General features: G+C 48.6%; 1 protein-coding gene across 5 annotated transcripts in view; it reads left to right on the forward strand.

Annotated features, from left to right (window-relative positions):
- The window catches only part of LOC144828279 (GTPase IMAP family member 9-like), a 104,612-nt gene that overhangs the window by 23,212 nt on the left and 60,039 nt on the right, over window positions 1-21,361 (forward strand). Inside the window, exon 1 of one of the 5 annotated variants that reach the window (XM_078686361.1) lies at window positions 13,571-13,589. The exons of the other annotated variants lie outside the window; for them this stretch is intronic. The gene's annotated coding sequence lies outside the window, so the exon portion shown is untranslated. Of the gene's footprint in view, window positions 1-13,570; window positions 13,590-21,361 lie in introns of those variants that run through there. 5 annotated transcript variants of the gene reach the window in all.

The following is a 21,361-nucleotide window of genomic DNA, read 5'->3' on the forward strand; positions in this document are numbered from 1 at the left end:
CTCTTCAGCTGGTTTCTACTTCTCCGGCGCAGCCTTCTCAAGGGCCGCCATCTTTGCTACCTACTCCATCTACTTCTACGACTTTGCCTACAGCTCCAGCTATTGTCTATGATACTACGTCTGCTACTACTCCAACTTCCTCTGCTATTGCCTCTACTTCTTCTTTGCCTCAGCCTGTTTTTTCCGATGCACTTGCTCCTCCGCAAGGTTCTCCTTCTATTAGACAAAGAGTGACAGGTACCGTCACTGGTCTGCTTTCACCTTTCTTCGGGTCGCCTAAAACGACCCCTAAAACAGAAGATAGACAGTTACGTAGTCAACTGCCTGATTACGAGGAAAGAAAAGTGCTGAATAAACTAGCCCGTAAATGGATTACGGATACTGTTAGATATGATGTTCAGTCTGTTATGGATGTTTTCCGTCAATGGAATGAACCGACTCAGAGATACGTATTCGAAGAAATGTGTGTATATCTGGGCGAAGATGTAAAGACAAATGATCCCAAATACACAATGAACGAACTATGGCGTACACGCTTTAAGTTCTATGAAGGTATGATTATAGGTGCAGATGTTGAGAAAGCGATAGAGTTATTGCTCTCTTACAGGAATAAGGGAAACGCCTCTAGATCATGTCACGAAGACGATACACCAGGTGGGAAAAGAGCGAGACAGTACCCCATGAGAGATGTTCCCCCGGTTTGGAGGGAAGGTGATGCGAATGCGAATCCACCAATTCTGCCTCATTTCCAGCGTGTATGGGTACATGTCCCCTGGAAAAGATCCGATGTCTTAACACTCAAGCAGACACTTCCTGATCCTCGTAAAAACCCGACTGGGTATTATAAGGAGTTATCACAAACTGCAAGCTCATGTATAATGAACTTAGCGGATATCGACATGTTGTTTGGGAACGTTGTTCCACACCCTCTATGGAGCAAAATACGTCATACGAACCATGACCAAGAACTAGGTGACTCATGGGCGAACATTGCCGCTATAGATGCTAGACAAATTGGTGGTTCTAAACCTGAGCCGTTAATAGCTGAACTTCCCGGTAGAATTATCGCATACATGAAGACGATAATGCCTGAAGTACGCGTAAACTGGGACAAGCTATCTGCGTGCAAGCAGAAGAAAGATGAGAATGTGTCTGACTTTTTCACAAGATTTGAGGAGACTTTCACCGATCATAGTGGTCAGGATATGGCTACCGAGGGTGGTCAAAGATTGTTTGTAGACAAATTCGTACATAATTTAATGCCTGAACTATGTAATAAACTGAAAGATTCAGAGAGTGCTTGGGCTGTCTCTACGTCAGCGCAAATTTTAGCAACAGCCCAGTACTATGAAAATAGGCGCAAAGACGAGCTAGATAAAGTCGACAAAAAGACAAAAGATTTAAAAACTAAAGTTCTTCTCCAGCAAGCCTATCCGCCTCGTACGGCTAGTCAGCCCAATTACCAACAACAACAGCAGTATTCGAGAAACGCGCAAGGAAACGAGTTTTCCCATCAGCGTATTGCTTATGGCCCGAATCAATGTGCGTATTGCAAAGAAGAGGGTCACTTTAAAGGTAATTGTCCGGCTCTTGCGCGACGTTCGAGCGGTGCTCCAGGTGTAAGGGGAAGAGGTGTTCAACATGCCCCTAGAGGTAGGGGCCGTGGAAATTTCACCCAGAATACAACTTCATTTCTGCCTCAGAATTCGATGAACAGCTTTGACCAACAGAATAATGCGTCGTCCAGGTCAGCTCAGTACTATGCTGACGACTATTACACCGAACACGAAAATGAGGGTAACGATTGCTAGGACAGCCATGGACAAAGAGAGGGAGTTGTTTCAGTTCCAGTAGATCAGAATGGACCTTATGTCAAGGTAATTACGTCAGGAGTGTCAGAGCAATTTCTGCTGGATACTGGTGCTACAAAAAGTTCTATCATGCACTCGAAACTTCCTGGCGCACCTTTGTCTGGCGAAATGAATGTTTCAGTAGGTTTCTCTGGCGCCCCTGTTAGAAACCCGATCTCCAGTCCTATATCTCTTTCTATTGGCCCGTGCGAATTAGAAGCACCCCTCATTCTTACAACAGGTTGCGGTGAAAATCTGTTAGGTTTGGATTTGCTAAAAAGGTTATATGCGACTTTGTACTGTTCCCCCTTGGGAGTACAACTAACTTTAGGTAAGAAAGTCATTTCTCCAATGTATTTGTCAAAGGACAATATTCCGACTGAATTGTCATCACTTCCTGATATACTTTGGGCTAATGGCTCTAATGATGTAGGTCGTTTGGAGATAGCACCGTATGTCATAACATTGAAAGCCAACGTTAGGTTGCCACGTATCCCCCAATACAAAACATCTAGCGAATGCGAGAATGCATTATTGACGATTGTTTATGACCTGATTGATAAAGACGTCATCGAAGAAACAACAGGAAATGTTTGTAACAGTCCAGTTCTGCCCGTTTTAAAGCGTACTGATCCTTTACAACAGCCTGTGTACAGGTTCGTGATCGACCTCAGAGAAGTGAACAAGATAGTTATCCCACAGTTTCCAGTTGTCCCCGACATTACTGCTTTATTGACGATGGTTCCAGCTTCAGCAAATTGGTTCTCGGTGATTTACCTGAAAAACGCTTTCTTCAGCATCCCGATTGCCGAGGAGAGTAGAGATATTTTGGGATTCAATTTAGGAGGACGAAGCTTCCGCTTCAAGTGCGCTCCTCAAGGCTACTGCGAAAGCCCATCAATATTCAGTCAGGCCCTGAAAACACAACTAGACACGATTATTCTACCGAATGGTTCAACTCTGATTCAGTACGTAGACGATCTGCTGATCGCTGCAGACACTGAAGAGATTTGCAAGAAAGCTACGTTATCATTATTACGTAACTTATGTGACATGAAGCACAAAGTCTCTCTTTCCAAACTACAATTTTGCCGACAAGAAGTAACCTACTTAGGTCACATCTTGTCGAAGGAGGGAAGGAGACTGACACCAGAAAGAATACAGGCAATTGCAGAACTGAGTGCCCCAAGGACACAGAGAGAGGTTCGAGCCTTCTTGGGCATTACATCGTACTGTAGACAATGGATACCGAATTTCTCACTACTAGCTAAACCCTTGCTGGCACTACTCTGCAAAGACACGCCAAATCCTATGCCTTGGTCTGAAGATTGCCAGACGAGTTTCCACAAGTTGCGTGATGCATTATGTTCGGCTCCTGTGTTGGGAAACCCCAACTACAGTAAGCCTTTTATATTATATGTCCATGAGAAGGAAGGTTGTGCATTATCAGTTTTAACACAACATTTTGGGGACAAACAGCGCCCATGCGCGTATTTTTCGGCAACTCTAGACCCTGTGGCTAAAGCCCTACCAAGTTGTCTGAGGGCTACCGCCGCAGCAGCTGTCTGCATTCGACAATCCGCTGGATTAGTCATGAACAATACTCTGATCGTTATGGTTCCGCATGCAGTAGACATTTTACTAAACAGGACGAAGACACAACACCTTACTAGCGCTCGACTATCCAGTTACGAACTTACACTGCTAGCAAGTCACATCCACATAAAGAGGTGCGATGTACTGAATCCCGCAACGTTATTACCCATTCCGACAGAAACAGACAAGATTGATAACCATGACTGCTGTTTTAGGACAGAAGAAGAGACAAAAGGGAGAGTAGACTTACAGGACACTCCCCTTCCTGAATGCAACGATACTTTATGGGTTGATGGTTCATGTTTCAAGCTGCCAAATGGTGATACGACTGTAGCATATGCCGTAACAACATTACACACCATTATAGAGACCGCGCGCATTTCCCATAATTCTGCACAAGCTGCAGAGCTAATTGCGCTTACCAGAGCATGTGGTTTAGTGAAAGGAAAGCGAGTGAATGTGTACACTGACAGCCAATACGCCTTTGGTGTGGCTCACAGTTTTGGGAGATTGTGGCGTGAACGTGGGTTTCTTACGTCACATGGTGCAAAGATACAACATGGTCAGTTAGTTAATGAACTCCTCGAGTCACTGACCTTGCCACTACAAGTTGCAATTATAAAATGCAGTGCACACAAAAAGATTCAGGATGATGTTGGCCGCGGGAATGCATTTGCAGACGAGGTTGCGAAAGAGACTGCAAGGAACACAATGAGTCGGATGTATGTTGTAGGTCCCGCTAGATGGATTACTGATGTGGGAATGTGTGAGGACACCATCGAAAGCGTGAAATCTATACAAGCCGAGGCAACTGAGAAAGAGGTGAATGAATGGAGAGAAAGTAAGGGTAGGTTAGATGCGAATGGTTGTTGGGTCGAATTGTCAGAACACCAGCGATGGCTATTACCTAACGCCTATGTACTTGCAGTAGTAACAATGGCTCATGGATTTGCGCACATCAGTTCGAGAGGAATCTGTAAAGTATTGGCCCCAGTATGGCAAAATAGCAATATCCCAAAATATGCAGAGAATGTGGTCAGAAACTGTATGGTGTGTTTGAAGTACAATCCCGGTAGGGGAACCCCAACTCCAGCTGGTCATTTTGCGCCTCCAACATATCCGTTCGAGGTTTTGCAGCTCGATTTCATTCACATGGAGAGATGCAACAATCTGAAGTATGTGCTCGTTGTTGTTTGCGCCTTCTCCAGGTGGGTGGAAGCATACCCCCTTAAGGACAATACTGCCTTGTCAACTGCCAAAGCCCTTGTCAAAGAGTTCTTCCCGAGATTCGGCATGCCTAGAATCGTCTGGAGTGATAATGGAAGTGAATTCGTAGGACGCGTGATGAAGAGTGTGTGTGAGTGTTTAGGCATAAAACAAAAATTCCACTCTGCGAATCACCCCCAATCAGCTGGATTAGTAGAATGCTACAATGGCACTTTAAAGCTCAAATTAGCCAGGATCCAAGCCTGTACAGGTCTTAAATGGCCTGACGCCTTGCCCCTAGCACTCTTGTCAACCAGAATGACCGTCCATTCCAGGTTAGGACTTAGCCCCCATGAGATAGTGTTTGGCCGCCCAGCCAACGTCTTGGGCGTGCCAAGGCCAAAGAAACTCAGTGAAATAGAGCACCCCGTACTGCTTGACTATTTGTGCGAATTAACAACTAAATTGCGTGTTTTACACCAACAGGTTCACAGTTCCTCTCCGCCAGCCTCTGACGATCCAGGTCACTCCATCGAACCCGGCACGTGGGTCCTGGTGCGGAATTTCCAGCGCACAAACAACGGACAGCCGAGGTGGACCGGACCGTACCTGGTACTTCTTTCAACGAGATCAGCTGTTCTGGTGGAAGGCAAAAAGAACTGGATGCACGGGACCCATTGTAAACGGGTCCCTCTGCCCCTTCCATACGACCGGTGGGTCAACGAAGGAATTGCCAACTCCGAGACAGAATCCGTACCTCGCTTCATCCCTTTCAGCGATGCACGTTTAAAAGAAACTAGTACCGAAAAGGAGAGTGATCATATTCTACAAAGATTTGTGCCACCGTCAATGCAGTTGGACACTACCGAACCTGAGACATTGTTTGAAGGCCACATCGTACCTGGGAAACAAACAATATAATCTAAGGTCGAGACAAAGAGACTAATAGAAAGCAGACTAATGTGATTTCCCTTCCCCCAAGAACTATTTTTGATTTTTTCAACTCTCTCACTCTCAGGAAACTTGCTCATTTTTGATTTTCGAACCGCCATCCGGTTCTGCTGCTAGGGTCGCGGTTGAAGTCTGGGGAGTGCAACTGGGGACGTCTAGGTCAACGGGTCTGGTTGGTCCAAGGGAGTTACCCCGGACTGAACAGAGCGCACTCCCTGGGAGAACCAACCTACCACCGCGGGCAGCAACTAGAGGATGGAGTTTCCTAGGGTAAAGAGACCTACCAGACTCACGAACTTTGAAAGACAATTATGCACTGCACTGGCCAAAAGAAGGTTTTTGATAACGTGTATTTTAATGTTGTGTAGCATAACGATGTTTTTGACTGGTTATACTCTATTCGTATTCCAAGTTACTTTTTCAAATGACACCCGGCCACCGCCTCCTCCCACTATCTCTCCACACTACTTTCACCCTCTACCTGAACACGAGTCTGCCAGAAGACTCGAATTTGTAAATAACTCATTCATTCAACTTCTACACCAACACCAGTCCATAATGAACACATCGAACTGTTGGGTATGTGGACTCATGCCGCACACGACTGATAAGGGTATCCCATACTTCATCCTGCCATTCAGTTATTATGGTTCTCTGTGGGCTTTCCAGACCATGTTCCTATTCGCCCTAGAACCATACCCGACCCGTTCTACTGAAAGTGATTCCAGTAACAAGGCACTAGTAGCAGGGATAAGAAATATGAGTAGAGAGTTCGACACCTATCTTACGATTCCCAAAGATAAACTCACTCCGTACACTCGTTGGAACGTAACTAAATATGGGGTTTACCTGAGTAAGAGCCAGATAGCAAAGAAATCCCGCCCAGTTTGGATAGTACCCAACCGAGGTCACTTATGTTTACAAGGTATCGGCAGGGATCCCAAAGCACAATTAGGAAAGAGTATATGTACGGAAACCTATGTGTTCGCTTCCCGAACTTCCCCTATACTATTAGCAGCCAAAGGCACGTATTTCGTCTGCCATGACCAAGCCTACACCTGGTTACCCCCTGACTTCTCAGGTACATGTTTTATCTCATTTCTGCTGCCTCCCACCTACACGGCCAGAGCAGATTACCATCGGACAAGGACAGCTAGAGGGGTCGTGAGTAAAGACGACACCGCGGGTCAGGAATTCGCTGACTTCGCAAAGGGTTTTCTGCCATTTTGGGGGCCTATGGTGAACAGCAGGAATATTCGCCAGTTATCGAGGATAGTTGAATCCGCCGTGATTACAACGGCCGGAGCCCTTGGCAATTTGACGACCGAACTTCAGTCGGATCGAATTATGACCCTTCTGAACCGAGTTGCCCTAGATATCATACTCGCCGATCGTGGTGGTGTGTGTAGAGTGATCCAATCCAGTTGTTGCATTTTCATCCCTGATAACGCACCGACAGTGTACCAGGCCATCTCTAAGCTACACGAGATATCTGGTTCCCTTCACGTAGAAAAAGGGGACTGGTCCTTACTAGGGTGGTTCTGGGAACTGATCGCTACCTGGGGATGGAAAACACTGATCTTCATTGGGATGATCTTAGCACTCCTATTTATGTTCTGCCTGTGTGTACAGTGCGCTCCTGCACTATGTGGCCTCTGTGCTACCTCATGTGTACGGAAGCCTGTGTCAAGGGACGAACTGAGCAACAGAATGATGCTACAGCAGCATCTCCACGAATTCCTTCATACAGACTTAGACTCGGATTAACATGAAGTATTGCCTTATATGAGGGCAAAAGGAGGGTCTGTGGTTCTGAAATTCTGGACCCTACTGTTGTCCCGGTATCGAGGTCCGATAACCGTGTCCCGAAACATCAACGTACCATTACGAATTTGGTGTCGACAAACCGATAATGATTAGGACATCATTCCTATGCATTTGCGTCATGATCGAGACATGCTAACACCCCTGAATCGTAGTTTCCGTCCCGACCCCTCAGACCCCATTTTGTAAACGGTATCCATTGTGCGTCTTGCCCTCATGATAAGTCAATTAAAGGTCGAGCTTGATCTCAAAGGACACGTCCACCTTCCTTGACTCCCCCCTGACCTGTCCCAACTGACTCCCTTGCCTCCAGCCAAACCTGTTTGGGCAGCTCCTCGCCCAGTGGCCAAACACGATAGCATCAGTGCACAACATACCACAAACCATTCATCGCGTACAGATCATGTTTTCTACACACATACACACCTGTCCACGCTCCCTGTTTATGGCCAGTTTTATGACTAGGAGGTGCCTTCTTTTATTGGGGCTTCACCGATATCTGATGGGAGTTCCGGGCTTGGCTGGGTAATCTATCACGAATTGGACATCTAAAATGCGGGCTTGCCTACATGACTTCGCTCTTTTGTATTATTATAGAAATATGTGTATAGCCATATCATAAACTCAAGAATTCTTGCTTGCAGCTATTATTTCTGTATATAAGGAGAAGGCTGGTTCTGTAAAAAGGAACAGTCTCCTGAGAACACATGACCCGTGTTTGTCGTGCTTCTAGGACTTCTGTTACTCGGTAGCTGCCAATAAAACTTGATCTCTGACTGCGACTAGAAGACTCTGTGTTTCTGTGGTCCGGAACAGGGAGAACTCAGAGGTCTTCGGGTGTTATCCCCTGGCACCAAACGGGTTCCTAAAAACCCGTTACCTCAGAGTGGGCCCGCCGGGACTTGAACCTGTGACCATGAGGGCGAATACAGGCACCTGCCGTGGATGCATTAGTCCACTGAGTAACCAGAGCTGCCTTATTGTATTGCTAATTACATTTTACTCCCTCTGACAGACGTGCCGACCTCCCTTCCCGCCCTCATGTCCATTATAGGAACATTTTCTGACTTATAAGGAGACAAGGTCAACAGGGACAAGAGTGAGGCACTACCTCTGTCATGAGTAATGAGGAAGGGAGCTGTCACGCACTACAAATTCCAGAGGCGGCACAAACGCCTTAAGTGTTTTTGGGTCTGAATCAATAGGGGCCTGGATGGAATGGTGTCTGACAACATAGAGCCACTTGAGGACAGCTAAAGCAGAATATACAAAATCATCACAGCTGAACTGGTCACTAAGGGCCAGGGTACAGGTGACAAAAATGGCAACAGCCCCTAGATTAAGCAACATATTGGCGGTGCTACTGCTTACTGTTAAACCTTCCATCTTGAGCGATATAGACAAGAGGATAAAGAATTGTGTGTTGGGACCTATGAAACCCAGACTGAAGGCATCCAAAATGATATCCACTAGACAATATAGTGGGATGAGTCTCTGAGTATGCAACACTGCTCCACAGCTCTTTGTTTACCTCAGCTGGTTTACTGTTGGCCAAAATGCACCAATCCCCCCCCCCCATCTCCCCTTGGGTAGCTATTGAACAGGATGTGATGTGCAGTGATCTAGGTGTGCAAATACTATATGGCTGGAATCCAACAACACTATAGGTCAAAAACTGTTCCTGCGTTTGCTGAACCAGACCTGGCTATAGTCTCACAAGCAGCACAAGACTGACACTCATGTACACACTAGGGCACCAATCTGAAATAACACATAGATACTAATAGGGAAATGGGCCACATCTTGAGAGACATGGTAGAAGCAGCAGATACAGAGGTTAGATCAGCTGTCATGGGAAGCCTTACATTCTTCATTGCATTACAAGAAGAGTTTCACCTCTCACAGACCCACAAACGGAGATTTCTACAACTGAAACATGCTTTCTGGAGTACATTGGGTAGACTGCCATTGGATGTAAAAGTTTCTTCCACACAGCAATATCTAAAACAATGGGGATAATTCAAAGGTACAGTCTCTGGTGTTTACAATCTGCACACACACACACACACCTACATGTATACACACACACACACAACCAACATCCATACAAACGCTCACAGTCCATACCCACGCACACAATAACCCTCCCAACTCACACAAACATACACACACACACACATTCATGCACACATACATACTCCTACACCTACACTAACATAACACCCATATATAGTAGAGGTTTGGCCACCTAATAGGATTAGTGTGTCTAGAGGTACTGAACTGCAATCTAATCATTTTTACATAAATGCAGGTGTGTATGTACCCATCTTGCCCCACCATATCATCTAGGGATATAATTGTGGATGCCTTCGGTCTGGGATAATGTGTACAAACTATGCTTACATGAATCAGACTCAGAATGCTTGTCACAGTGCCCACCCACTCTGCCGGACACTTGATCGCATCTTCTCCACAAGCCGCCATGTCACCTTCAGTCACACCACCGAACTCTACTGGACCGACCATCGCTGCATCCACTTCACCTTCTGGTAACCCACCACGCACCACGGCACTCAACAGATCCCCGGCACAGCTGGAGCAAAATCACCGAAGACCAGCTAAACACCACCCTTGCCCGAAGCCCACCTGCCCACCCCACCAAAGCCGACACCACCGCCCGCAATCTCTGGAGTTGGTTCACCGCCGACCTCCAGGCCTCCAAGCAAACCTGCCACACAGTAGAGAAGAAATGGCACCATGAACAGACACCACACAGCTACGCAGACCACAAGAATGCCATCCGTAAACACCATCACCTCATCAGTTCCACCAAAAGGGCCTCCTTCAAGGACTGACTCGACAACAACGTGCACCACAGCAAAGAGCTCTTCAACATCATGAAGGAACTCTCCAACCCCAGCTCCAACACCAACGACATCCCACCATAGCAACACCTGGGTGACTCCCTTGCCACCTTCTTCCATTGCAAGATGACAGACATCCACGGCAGCTTCAACGACTCGACCACCCCGACAACCACCCACATCGATCCCCTGCTCACCTGGACCAACATAAACAATGACAACACCATCAATATCATGAACTCAATCCACTCTGGCTCTCCATCAGGGCCATTCTCACACCAATTCTACAACAAAGCTAGCTCCACCATCGCGCCTGATCTCCGCAAGGCCATCAACATCTACTTTGAGACTGATACCTTCCCGGAGAGCTGGAAGCAGGCCGAGATCAACGCCTTACTCAAGAAACCCAAGGCAGTACCGAGGATATCAAGAACTTCCGGCCCATCTCCCTGCTCCCCTTCCTAGCGAAGGTCATCGAGAAGATTGTCAACAGACAGCTAACCCGCTACCTCTAGGAGAACAACATCCTGGACCCGTCCCAGTCCGGGTTCTGCAGCAACCACAGCATCAAGAATGCCCTCATCACCGCCACCGATGACATCTGGGCCTTACTGGACTGCGGCCCGCATCCTCCTGGACATATCTGCTGCCTTTGATACTGTCTGCCACCGCACCCTACGCACACACCTCCACAATGCAGGGATCCGAGACAAGGCTCTGGATTGGACCACCTCCTTCCTCTCCGGCAAAACCCATAGCGTCCGCCTCCCCTCTTTCCGTGCTGAAGTCTCCGAGATCATCTGCAGTGTACCCCAAGGATCATTCCTCAGCCGGACATTATTCAATGTCTACATGGCACCGCTCGCCCATGTCACCCAACTGCACGACCTCAACATCGTCTCCTAAGCCGATGACACCCAGCTGATCCTCTCCCTCTCCAAGGGCCCTCTCATCGCCAAAACTAACCTCCACGAAGGAATGAAAGCCATCGCTGAGTGGATGAAGAACAGCTGTCTGAAGCTGAACTCAGACAAGACAGCGGTCCTCATCATCGGATCCACTCCCTCAGCCTGGAATGACTCCTGGTGGCCGTTCCCTCTGGGATCAGCACCTACACCCACCGACCACGCACGCAACCTGGGATTTATCCTCGACTCAACGTTCTCCATGACCAAGCAAGTCAACGCCATCTCATCCTCCTGCTTCAACACTCTCCGCATGATCCACAAGATCTACAGGTGGTTCCCCACCGAAACAAGAAGAACGGTCACCCAGGCCCTTGTCAGCAGCAGGCTGGACTACGGAAACGCCCTCTACACAGGAGCCTTGGCCAAACTACTGAAACGACTACAACGCATTCAGAACGCCTCAGCACGCCTGATCCCTGACATCCCCCGGCAAGGCCACATTACACCACATCGGCGAGACCTGCACTGGCTTCCTGTCAACAAGAGGATCACCTTCAAGCTCCTAACTCATGCGCACAAGGCACTCCACAGCACCGTACCGGCATACCTAAACAGACGACTTACCTTCTACAACCCGAACCGACAGCTCTGCTCCACCGACCTTGCAATCGCCACCGTCCCCCGCATCCGATGAATGACCACCGGTGGCAGATCATTTTCCCACCTCGTTGCCAAGACCTGGAACATCCTCCCCATCCTCCTACAGCAGACCCAGGACCTAATAACCTTCAGGAGGCTCCTCAAGACCTGGCTATTCGATCAGTAGCAGCACCCCTCCCCCCCCAGCGCCTTGAGATCCTCACAGGTGAGTAGTGCGCTCTACAAATGTCTTGATTGATTGATGGATTGATTGATTGATTCTATGCAATTTAGTATGTATTTACATTTTCCAAAGGCCGTATTGGTTTGTACAGTAAATTGAACAGCGCTAGAATGGATGTCATGAGTGATGTTGTCAATAACGTCATTGAACATGTCATGAGTGATGTAAAATGTGAGTGAGATCATAAGCTGTGCATGGCAGGGAGTAAGTTAATCTAAATCACTGAATTTTAACCGGTGAATTTCAGTGTTTTTTTCAAGGTAAAAATGTCACATTAGACTAATATTGTCATTTAACAATAAGTCTCTTTAACCTTGTGTATTTTTAGTAAATTTCTATTTTTTTAAGTAAGTTATAGTCTGTGAATTTCTACGTTATTTTTTTAAAATGCAAGATAAAGTCTCTTTTATTTACCTAACTACAACCCCACTTTAACTTTGTTTTTTGTTTCTGTGAATTACTAAGATTTTTTTAACATAAAGTAAATTGCAATTATCAAAGTTAATCCTAATGTAAATTGCCTTTTTGTGTTTTATATATTTTTTTTGATAACCAACTTTATTGGCATTTTGTAAACAAAACTTGACAGTTATAAAAACACTTGAAGCAGAGTGAAATATATGACATTTCATTGTATATTCATTTATTATCTCCCCACCAATAAATTTAAGATTGAATAAGAAAGAGTCCACCCTTAGCACAAAGAGTAATCAGTCCAATATTATTATTATTATTATGCGTTTTTATATAGCGCTCGATTACCCATAGGCATCTCGGCGCTTGCCTTGGGAACCCGTCCTGGCTTTTTCCCTGTGAGATACCCGTACTGGGCATCCCCAAGGTGAAAGCCAGGCATCCCGCCACGGGGGGGCCGTAGTGGAGATTAAGCAAGCTAATGCCCAGAGCTGCAGAGTGTGAACCCGTGATTCGAGTAGGCACCGAAACGATAATTATCGAGTCCGTGGATATTTGGGCTCAAGACCCTGCCGCGTCAGGAATTGAACCCTGGTCCCGGGTCTGACCTCTGCTTCAGGGTCTGCCTCCTCTAACCAGTGAGCCACACTTCTCCATCCACTTACCCATTCATATTTATTTGCGTACCCTTTTGCCTCGTAAACCGCTTTTTCTTGGATAGCACACCAATCAATTCCCTTCCTCCATTTCGAAATAGAAGGAGACTTTGAATCTGGCTTCTAAGGGGCTGAACTCAGGAAATGATTCTTGGTTAGGGATGTGAGAGGCAAGAGAGTGACGTAACTGAAGATATTTAAAGAATTGTGTAGAGCGTAACAAATATTTGCGTTGTAAGTCATGGAAGGATGACAGATGTTCTCCTTTTCAGATATCACCAAACTGGGTAATGCCTATCAGGTCCCACGTTTGAAAACCCATCAGATTCCCCACCTCCGGCAGCCAGGAGCCGTGCCAGAATGGAGTTTGTAATGTGATCTTGGTGTCCCAGTGGATGTGTCTCAGTGCCGACTGCCATGCCAGGAAAGCCGAACGAGTAACTAGTGGTTGGGTCTGAGGGATTGGGGTTCCATATAGCATTGCATGGGCCTGAGAGAATCCAAGACATCCCAGTTCAAACCAGTATGCTGGATCCGACCATCCCCCGTTAAACCAATCATGGATTATCAGGAGGCGAGTTGCGAGATAATATTAAAAGAGATTTGTCAGGCCCAATCTGGAACCCCCCAAAGGAAGTTGGTAATCAATCCGTCCAGATCGCGAAACCAGCTGCGAGGGAGATGGATCAGGTGATTCTGGAGGACATACAAGAGACAGGGGAGGACCATCATTTTGAAGAGGGCCACTCTCCAGAGAGGGTTCAGAGGGAGTTTTTGTTATCTATGTAGGTCATCTTTAGTACATCAGAGAAGTGGACCAATGTTTAGGGACCAGGTCAGCCCTGGGAGAAGTGCAACCCAGATGCCAAGGTATTTAAAGGACAGTCGTCAAATAGGCATGGTTGTCTGCAAGTCGAAGCATTCCCTGGAGGCATGAAGGGGCACCACTGTGGATTAGAAGTGGTAAAGGCGCAATCCTGACACCCGCCTGAATGAGTGAAGGATCTGCAAGCATCCCGGCCTGGATCAGGCTGGATCAGTGAGGTACAACAGGACATCGTCCGCATATAAGTCAATTTGGTCCTCCTGAGATTTCTGCCAACACCTGCCCTGTATCTGGTCATCTATCCAAATGTAACAGGCTAGAGGCTCGATCTCAAGGGCGAAGTAGAGAGGGAACAGAGGAGATCCCTGTCTGGTCCCCCTCTTGATCAGGAAAGTCTCAACTGTATCAAAGGCCTTTTCAAAGTCAAGTAAAACTAAGGTAGGATATAGTAAGGAGGTCTCAGTGGGCAATGGCCACATTCAAGCGTCAAAGGCAATGGCGGGTGCTGCGGTGCAACATCAAGCCACATTGATCAGGGTTTATGAGGGTGTGAAGCACTCTTTTCAATCGAGTGGCTAAAATTGTTGCATATAACTTGACCTCGGTATTAATGAAGGAGATCAGGCAATACTGTGCACAGGAAACCGGGGGTGGGTGCGACTTAGGTATGACCACGACGGTGGAAGTGGCAGTGATGGAAGAGAATGATCCATCCTCAATAGCTTCCACGAATAGGGCTTGGAGTCGTGGGATCAGAGACTTACAGAACACCACCCACTACTCCGCAGGGAGTCCTTAGGAGCCCGAGGTTTTGTGAGTGGCAAGCACAGTGATTGCTTCGCCTACTTCTTCGGCAGTGATAGGTTTATCCATGGTTTCCTGCTCAATCTCTGATAGCTTTGGGAGAGGGAGATGTTGTAGGAAGGCTGAACTATCCTTTGGTGTGTGATTCGGATCTGCAGTGTATAGTGTCTTGTAGTTTGCAAATGTCTACACAATTGCTGCAGGTGTACAAGAAGTGTGACCATGTATGTCTCGATGTTAGAAATGGGTTAACATGGGGGACCGGGATGTTAGTCCCGGTCCCCCATCTCTGGACCGGGACTTAGGCTCCGAGGCAGCAGTCTCTTCTTCCGGCCGGGTGCCGGCCAATCCCAGCGCGGCAGCGGGCGGGACTTCCTTTGAAAACCGGAAGTCCTGCCCATCGTCAGGCACTACGGTGCCTGACTTCCTGTTTCGCCACGGGCCGTGGCGGTGAATCCCGGAGGCAGAATGTGGGGTAGGCACCCTCGAATTTAAAAATAAAACATAGAAGAGGGGTGGGCACCCACTCCAGAATTAATTAATTAAGCGGGGTGGGCACCCGCGATGGCCACCCAAAAGGGCAGGAGCGTTTCCCCCGGGGGAAAACGACATCGCTCTGCTCCTAAATAAAAGATAAAGCGCTCACAAGGTGCTGGGGGCACAGCAACCATGAAGCCCCCAAAGAAGGACCTCCTAGAGCAAAAGGGGTCCCAGTAGCAAGCAGGTACCTCCAGGAAAAGGTCTCTAGGGCTAGGAGAAAGTCTCCCAGCCATCCTCAGGCAAGGCAGAAGGGCATCCAGGGGCTGGACAGGGCCCAGGGAGGCAAGCCCTCCCCTGGGCCCCAGCAGCAGCACGCCCCTGGTAGATTCAAGTTGGAGAATAAGAACATTTTACAGGCGGTCACAGCCTCTTTTTATACACCAAATCCCTTTGTCTCTAGGGTGCAGGGTGGGGGAAAACCAGACGCAGCTGGTTCTGGAGCACTCTGTTATGCTCAGCACCTCTTCCCATTCAGAGGACAGGCTAGGGTCATCAGTCTGACCACAGGGGGCGGAGCCAGCATTGTGTAGGGAAGGGCCAGCCCTATTCAGGTCCCAGGTGCAGCTCCTCCCTGTCATCAACATGCAGAACTCCCCATTCACCACTGGGGAAGACCCATCCTGACTCACGGAGCCAGGCACACCAGCCAGCTCCAGCCAATCACAAGCCAGACAGTCAATTCTCAGTTATTACACAGACATGCCAACTTCTAGAAGTGGCACTTCCACACTAGACACATTAAAGCAGCACACATCATCGCGCAGCATTCACTCTCACAAGTTTGCACATACCAAACTCGAGCCTGCACTCCCCACACATCAGGAACTACCATGGACACATACATTCCCCATGCATTCCTATGTGAGGGCAGGCCAATCTCACAACATGCACTCAGGAAGCGCACACACTTTACACTGGAACACAGTGGTAAAGTGCGCAAAAGCCAAAAACAACCAACACCAGGTCACATATCAAAGCAAAAAGTTTAGGGGTGACCCTTCCGGAATGGCCAAGTCCAACACAACCCCCTTCCAGCCACAATGCAGGGTAGACCAATCACCACTGTGATGGGCTTCCCTGCTTTGGGCGATAGAACACGGACGCGGGCCCGCAATTGCAGGGACACCCTCCTGTTCTACGCCACGGTGAAACCATGTGATTCATTCTAAAAACACTGTCTGGAACAACTGGGCTACCCCACTGGTACTCCCAAGCTCTCCGCAGCCAGGACGAGGCCCTGGGCCACCCAGGTGCCACTGGTCCTTGCCTATTCGCAGAGCTGGGGGTAGTAACCCCTGGTACATAGTAGCCATTCTCCACTCTTCCTCTCCTCAGGACAGGGCTAGACTGCCACTAATTCTCCAGCCTAGGGTCTATATCCTCAGGTGGACCAGAGGTCACGGGAGAGGCTCTCCTCCCCCTACCTCTCCTTCTAGGATTCCTCCTCCCCCTGCGAGGTGTACCCATAGAACACCACTCTACCAACCTAGGGTTTAACCCCTCAGGTCCCACCCTCTGCACCCCATTCCAGAGTTCTGCACCCTCCCAACTTTAGTGGTACCCCTGGAAGATGAACCGGTCAGGAAGCTAATTACAGACGTCCTACCCTTCAGGTCAGGCAGATCCTGAACGTGGCCTTCCAACCCCTGGTATAAAACCTTTGGTGGAATAATTGTCTGGCACTCCAGGACTTCTGGGGACTTACACACCATCCCTCTGAGGCTAACATATGACTCATGTGTTGTGTGACTGTCTGTTTGGCACAGATCTCCCGTCCCCTGTCCATCTGACAGTGCGCGAAGACCCCCCAGAAGAGAAGTGGTGTCACCCGGGTCCCCCCAAGGGAACGTAACCCAACTGGCTAGTCCTTGGTTCACTGGTTCTTCCACTGGGGAACTCATCCCCCATTCACTCCTCACTTCGGACTCCTGTGCCCTCCCAACTGGCGTGGCACTACCGGACACCGGAACCACTGGAGCTCTATTTACAGATGCTCCAGGTTCCCTATACACTAGGTAATCCTCCTCAAATGGACTAACAGGACAGCCTAGGTCCCCAACCTGGTGTTCCCTGAAGAAACCATCCAGGCTCTGAGACAGGGCTTCGGGCGTCTGGGGACTCTCGGTCACACACTTACTCCCGCTCCACTGAGACAGGTCGTAAGCCCCTACACCCCCTCACTACACTGGGACCTAGTTGGGCTACTCTGAACCTCTTCCACCACGCTGGGCTGGAAGATACCTGAACCACTACTTTTGGAATCATTCTTCAATGACTCCTCAGAACCTCTGGCCCTTTCCAAGCGGTTTGCTTCCCTTGCAAGTGGCTCTGAATCAGTAGACCCATATTCCAACAGTTGTTGGCGCACCCCTGGCAAACAACAACTGAGCAGGTGCTCCCTGAGGACCCGATTGAACAGGATGTAAAAATCAGATTCCGTGTGAACCTCTACCCAATCAATCAGTGCTCCATGACATTTATCCACAAACTCCTCCCAAGACTGGTGAGACAGTTTCCTACTATCCCTGAACATTAACCTATACTCCTCTTCCTGGGAACCAGGTACCCTACTCTGGTAACTGGGGATGGGACTTCCTGCACTGAGGTCTATATCGCGGCCTCCACTGGACTCAACCCTCTCTGGGGAATCCAGAACACTTTAACTGCGCTCAGGGGATAATCTACCCTCCAGAGCTAAATTCTCCCTGGCGAAGGCCCTCTCAGTCTCTGCATCCTCTCCTGCACACCCAGCTGCACTATTTCCTTGGCATGCTCTAACCTGAGCTTCTCCAAAGCCAGCTGGTGCTCCCTTGCTTCCCTCCTATCTACCCACTCCTCTGGGGACAGGGACCAGGAAAGGGATGCCTCTGACACTGGACCCAGCAAGTGACTCCCTATCTATGGGGTCTTCGCTATCTACTGACGTCCATGTAGTGTCATTTTCTTCCTCCTCTTCAGATTCTTCAGGGCTCCCCACAGACCCACCACCTTCATGGTGTGCGGCCCGGGCCCTTTCCTTCTCACAGCGCTCAAGATCCCATTGATCCTTTTGCCATAGGATCAGGCTGCTCCTAAGTTCGGACTGGGTGTCTGACTCACCCACTTCTATGTCTCTATCTTCACAGAACCTTACCAGCTCTAACATACTGTATCTAAACAGATCACAGAAATCAAAAGCAGGCTCCATTTTGGCAGACATTCTCGAGAAAACTTTAACACAAGGAACCTAGGGGTCTGAACTGCAGTACACAATTCACAAAGTATTCAGCAAGCTCCCTATCCCAGAGAACTCACACTCATTTGTCCAGTGCAACACACCATTTATCCACACACACCCACCCAGACCGGTGAGACAGTATCTACTGTCCTTGAATCTCAACCTGCACCCCTCTTATTGAGCACCAGGTACCACACTCTGGTAACGGGACAGGGAACACATGCACTGGACACACTTAAGCTGCTTCCACTGGATCCCACCCTACTGATGTATCCAGAAAACCCACACTGCTCTTAGGCAGTCGCGGCCCGTGGAGGGAGTTACGGTGGGGCAGGGAGGTGGGGAGGGGGAGGGGCAGGGTGGAGGGTGCTAAAAACCAGCATATGGATAATTACACATAAGTAAACAATTTAATTAATTAAACGAATTTCGTAGCGTGCACTGCATCGCAAAATGCGATGCAGTGTGTGCTCCGAAATTCGTTTTATGAAGCAACAACATCCCAGGCCCCCCACAAAAAGAACTCCACACAAGGTTATATATAAAAATAGCCTTTGTATTATACCAAACACATTAGATAATGACCACACAATTTACACTGTGCCACTGGCACGGGCGGACTTTACAGGGGATTATATATACATAGGACAGGGCCACATGGACCACTGTCAGGAATAAGCACTTTTAGAACTCGCACTTTGAAAATGGGATAATTGTAGCACCAAATAGCAAATGTAGCACACAACCAGTAACCACTGGTAACAGGTAGGTACACTCTACGCAACCCTAACCACCTTAGGCATACTCAGGGACACCACCTCACTAGTATAACTATACTAGGAAACCCAACCTCCTAAGCATAAAAATACATTTAGAGGTATCAAGACAGGGTGCGCAAAACATACTACACACAGTACATTTCCTAACACCCAAAAGTAATACACAAATCACATTAGGGTCCAGGTTGCGCCACTGCGCCAAAACCTAAACGTAGCAGCTGCCCACTACTTGCTGGGCAGCTGGTGGACAAGCACAGGGCCTAAACGCTGCAGCTGGCAATAAGTGCTGCGCAGCTGGGGAAGGCCAAAGTAGAGGCGAAGGAGTGCAACTCACTCCTGAGTCCAGAGACATGTCCCTAGGAAGGAAAACCAAAACGGTGCAGCTGCCCACTATTTGTTGGGCAGCTATAGACTCAGAACTGCGACAGGGGCTCTCACTGGCCCTTAGGAGCAAAACTGTGCAAAGGGTTGGAGCCCTCTGGCCCGAGAAATAACTGTGCGCATGGGAGCCCTCTGGCTCTAGAAATAAACACCTGTCCATTGTTGGAGCCCTCTAGGCTCTAAAACAATGTGTCCCCAGGAGCCCTCTAGGCTCTCAAAAATAATGGGGCCTCGTGAGAGCCATCTGGGCTCGGAGAACGTGGGAGCGACCCGCTGCCAACCGGGGCCGCTCTACCCTCTGCAATGCCCCCCATGTGTGTAGAACTTCGTGGGCTCTAGATACAAACTGCCCACTTTGAGCCTCATGGGCTCGAGAAACAATGCTGCCCCTACAGAATCTGCCCCCAAAACGAAGCTAGCACCACTGGTGGGGGCGGGCACCAGCAATGTGCCCCGACACCCCCCCACAACGGAACACCAAGGGCCCCACTCACCAGACGGCTGGTTCTTGGTGAGGGCTCCTCCTCTTTGGGCAGCGGTAGCACGTGGTGGGCTCTCTCTCCTCATGGAAGCCCCGCCTTCTCAATGCGCCCCCTTCACCCGGTCTTCGCCCGGTCCCCCATCTCAGGACCGGGACTTAGGGTGTGGAGCCTTCGTTGCTCCGAGGCAGCAGTCTTTTCTTCCGGCCGGGCGCCGGCCAATCCCAGCGTGGCGGCGGGCGGGACTTCCTTTGAAAACCGGAAGTCCCGTCCATGGTCAGGCACTACGGTACCTGACTTCCTGTTTCGCCTCGGGCCACGGCGGTGAATCCCGGGGGCAGAATGAGGGGTAGGCACCCTCAAATTTAAAAATAAAATATAGAAGCGGGGTGGGCACCGGCTGAAGCACTCAAATAGGCGGGGTGGGCACCCGCTCCAGAATTAATTCGGTGGAGTGGGCACCCGCGATGGCCATCCAAAAGGGCAGGAGCGCTTCCCCCGGGGGAAAGCTACAGTGCTCTTGTGAGAAGTTGGCCTGGTATATGATGCTCACTAGTTCTAGTGATCACCTTGTACCATGCCAAGCAACCCTTATGGTGCAAGTTGTAAAGTCAACCTTATAGACAAGCTATCCTAGGGGTAGTATGGACTAAGCAGTCTTAGGCTAAACTCTGTAAAGGCATGTGAAGCAAGCTGTTTTACCATACACAATCCCTTGAATACCAAATGAAAGGACACCACACAGATATATATTGAAAATATATATAGATTTATTTCTACAAATAACCCTGATACTCTTTATGAGCACAGAAGCAAATGCGTTAAAACAAAACACAGTTTAAATACACAAAAGTTGCACAATTATGGATGAGCCCTAGGGGCCACCTAAACCATATACTAAAATAGTGGTATAAGAATCACTATGGGGAAAGTGAAGAGGCCTAGGGCCTGGGGAATCGCTGGAGCTGTTCGGGACTAGCAGTGAAGAAGTCGGGAAAGGCCCGCGGGACTCGCGTGCAGTGCGGAAAGTGCACGCTTTACCAATGCAATGTCAATGGTGCGTAAAAGTTACAAAGTTAGTTATTAAGGAACCTTCCGAGTGACCTAGAAGGATGAAACTTTAGACACAGACACTAGAGGTGTATACCAGTGTGGGAACACCGGCGTTGCTGAGTTACCTCAC

This window comes from Lissotriton helveticus, chromosome 4_1, assembly GCF_964261635.1.
Source record: "Lissotriton helveticus chromosome 4_1, aLisHel1.1, whole genome shotgun sequence".
Taxonomy (NCBI): Eukaryota; Metazoa; Chordata; class Amphibia; order Caudata; family Salamandridae; genus Lissotriton; species Lissotriton helveticus.